Raw genomic sequence first — 4,178 nt, forward strand, 5'->3', positions numbered from 1 at the left:
GCTATCTACTCTACGTTTGGTAGTGTATATATGTCCATGCCACTCTCTCACTTTGTAATATTCTACACTTTCCCCCCAACATCCTCAAGTCCATTCCCTAGTAAGTCTGCCTCTCCATTCCCATCTTACCCCTATTTTCTTCATGACCTTCTTTTTTTTTTCTCTCTCTCTTTAGGTTCCATATATATGTGTTAGCATATGGTATTTGTTTTTCTCTTTCTGGCTTACTTCATTCGTATGACACACTCTGGGTCCATCCACCTCACTACAAATAACTCAATTTCATTTCTTTTTATGGTTGAGTAATATTCCATTGTATATATGTACGATATCTTCTTTATCCATTCATACAGTGATGGACAGTAAGGTTGCGTCCACCTCCTGGCTCTTGTACATAGAGCTGCAGTGAACATTTTAGTACATGTCTCTTTTTGAATTATGGTTTTCTCATGGTATATGCCCAGTAGAGGCAATGCTGGGTCCTTTGGTAGGTTTATTTGTAGTTTTTTAAGGAAACCCCATACTGTTCTCCATAGTCACTGTATCAATTTACATTCCCACCAGCAGTGCAAGAGTGTTCTCTTTTCTCCACATGCTCTCCAGAATTCATTGTTTCTAGATTTTTTCATCATGGCCATTCTGACCAGTGTGAGATGATATCTAATTGTAGTTTTGATTTGCATTTCTCTAATGATTAATGATGTTGAGCATTCTTTCATCTATTTGTTGGCAATCTGTATATTTTCTTTGCAGAAATGCCTGTTTAGGTCTTCTGCTCATTTTTGGAGTGGATTTTTTGTGTTTCTGTTATTGAGCTTCTTGTGGTGTCTGTAAATTTTGGACATTAATCCTTTGTCAGTTGCTTCATTTGCAAATGATATCTCCCATTCTAAGAGGTGTGTTTTGGTCTTGTTTATGGTTTCCATTGCGGTGCAAATGATTTTAGTTTTCATTAGGTCCAATTTGGGTTTTTGCTTGTTTGTTTTTATTTCCATTTCTCTAAGAGGTGGGTCAAAAAGAATCTTGCTGTGACTTATGTCATTGAGCATTCTGCTTATGTTTTCCTCTAAGAGTTTGATAGTGTCTGGCTTCACATTTAGGTTTTTAATCCATTTTGAGCTTATTTTTGTGTATTGTGTTAGGGAGTTTTCTAATTTCATACTTGTACAGGGACCTGTCCCAATTCCCCGGCAACCCTTATTAAAGAGGTTATGTTTCCTCCACTGTATATTCTTGCCTCGTTTATCAAAGATAATGTGACCATATATGCATGGGTTTATCTCTGGGCTTTCTATCCTGTTCCATTGATATATATTTCAGTTTTTGTGCCAGTACCATACTCCCTTGATTACTGTAGCTTTGTAGAATAGTCTGAAGTCAGGGAGCCCGACTCTTCCAGCTCCATTTTTCATACTCAAATTTGCTTTGGCTATTCGGGGTCTTTTATGTTTCCATACAAATTGTGAATTTTTTTTTTCTAGTTCTGTTTAAAATGCCAGTGATAGTTTGATAGGGATTGCACTGAATGTGTAGATTGCTTTGTGTCATAGAGTCACTTTCACAATATTGATTCTTCCAATCCAAGAACATGGTATATTGCTCCATCTATTTGTTTTATCGGTCATTTCTTTCATCCGTGTCTTATAATAATCTGCATACAGGTCTTTTGTCTCCTTAGGTAGGTTTATTCCTAGATATATTATTATTTTTGTTGCCATCGTAAATGGAGTGGTTTCTTAATTTCACTTTCAGATTTTTCATCATTAGTGCATAAGAATGCCAGAGAGTTCTGTGCATTAATTTTGTATCCTGCAACTTTACCAAATTCATTGATTAGCTCTAGTTGTTTTCTGGTAACATCTTTAGTATTCTCCCTGTATAGCATCATGTCCTCTGCAAACGGTGACAGATTTATTACTTCTTTTCCGATTTGGATTACCTTTATTTCTTTTTCTTCTCTGATTGTTGTTGCAACAACTTCCATAACTATGTTGAATAATAGTTGTGAGAATGGTCAACCTTCTCTTACTCCTGAAACTGGTGGAAATTGTTTCAGTTTTTCAGCATTGAGCACTATGTTGGCTGTTTGTTTGTCATATGTGGCCTTTGTTATGTTGAGGAAAGTTCCCTCAATGCCTACTTTCTCCCGGGATTATATCATAAATTGGTGTTGAATTTTGTCAAAAGCTTTTTCTGCATATATTGAAATGATCATATGGTTTTCCACTTCAGCTCATTAATATGGTGTATCACGTTGATTTATTGGTGTATACTGAAGAATCCTTACATTTCTGGAAGAAACTGCCCTTGTTATGGTGTGTGTTCCTTTTAATGTGCTGTCTGTTTCAATTTGCTAGTATTTCTTTGAGGATTTTTGCATCTATGTTCATCAGTGATATTGGTGTGTAGTTTTCATTCTATGTGACATCTTTGTCTGGTTTGGGTATTAGACTGACGGTATCTTCATAGAAGGAGTTTGGGAGTGTTCCTCCCTCTGGTATATGTTGGAAGAGTTTCAGAAGGATAGGTGTTAGCTCTTCTCTAAATGTTTGATAGAATTCTCCTGTCAAGCCATCTGGTTCTGGGCTTTTGTTTGTTGGAAGATTTTTAGTCACAGTTTAAATTTCAGTGCTGGTGCCTTGTCTGTTCATATTTTCTATTTCTTCCTGGTTCAGTCTCAGCACGTTGTTCATTTGTAAGAATTTGTCCATTTCTTCCAGATTGTCCACTTTATTGTCATTGAGTTGCTTGTAATAATCTCTCATAATCCTTTGTATTTCTGTGTGTCAGTTGTTACTTCTCCTTTGTCTTTTCTCATTCTATTTATTTGAGTCTTCTCCATTTTTTTCTTCATAAGTCTGGCTAATACTTTTGCAATTTTGTTTCTCCTCTCAAAGAAGAAGCATTCAGTGTTATTGATCTTTGCTATCATTTACTTCATTTCTTTTTCATTTATTTCTGATCTGATCTTTATGATTTCCTTCCTTCTGCTAACTTTGGGGTTTTCTTGTTCTTCTTTCTCTAATTACTTTAGGTGCAAGGTTATGTTGTTTATTTTAGATGGTTCCTGTGTCTTTAGGGAGGATTATATTGCTATAAATTTCCCTCTTAGAACTGCTTTGGCTGCATCCCATATTTTTGGGTCATCGTGTCTCCATTGTCGTTTGTTTTTGGGTATTTTTTTATTTCCTCTTTAATTTCTTCTGTGATCACTTCGTTATTAAATAGTTCATTGTTTAGCCTCAGTGTGGTTGTATTTTTGACACATCTTTTCCTGTAATTGATAACTAGTCTCATAACGTTGTGTTCAGAAAACATACTTGATATGATTTCAATTTTCTTAAATTTACCAAGCATTCATTTTTGACCCAAGATATGATCTATCCTGGAGAATGTTCCATGAACACTTGAGAAAAATGTTTATTCTGTTGTTTTTTTTGGAATTTCCTATAAATCACAATTAAGTCCAACTTCTTTATTGTATCATTTTAAGCTTGTGTTTCCTCATATATTTTCATTTTTGATGATCTGTCCATTGGTGAAAGTGGGGTGTTAACGTCCCCTACTATGATTGTGTTACTGTTGATTACCCTATTTATGGTTGTTAGTATTTTCCTTATGTATTGAGGTGATCCTATGGTTGGTGCATAAATAGTTGCAATTGTTATGTCTTCTTCATGGATTGATCCCTTGATCATTATGTAGTGTCCATCTGTGTCTCTTATAATAGTCTTCATTTTAAAGTCTATGTTGTCTGATATTAGAGTGGATACTCCAGCTTTCTTTTTATATGCATTTGAATGGAAATTCTTTTTCCATCCCCTCACTTTCAGTCTGTTTGTGTACCTATGTCTGAATTGTGTCTCTAGTAGACAACATATATATTGTACTTGTTTTTGAAAACATTCAGCCAGTGTGTGTCCTTTGTTGGGAGCATTTAATCCATTTATATTTAAGGTAATGATTGATATGTATGTTCCTATTCCCATTTTCTTAACTGTTTTGAGTTTGTTATTGTAGGTCTTTTCCTTCACTTGTGTTTATTGCCTAGAGAAGTTCATTTAGTATTTGTTGTAAAGGTGCTTTGGTGGTGCTGATGTCTCTCAGCTTTTGCTTCTCTGTAAAAGTTTTAATTTCTCCATTAAATCTGAGTGAGATCCTTCCTGGGTACAGTAATC

Source organism: Stenella coeruleoalba, assembly GCF_951394435.1.
Source record: "Stenella coeruleoalba genome assembly, chromosome: Y".
In the NCBI taxonomy this organism is placed as follows: domain Eukaryota; kingdom Metazoa; phylum Chordata; class Mammalia; order Artiodactyla; family Delphinidae; genus Stenella; species Stenella coeruleoalba.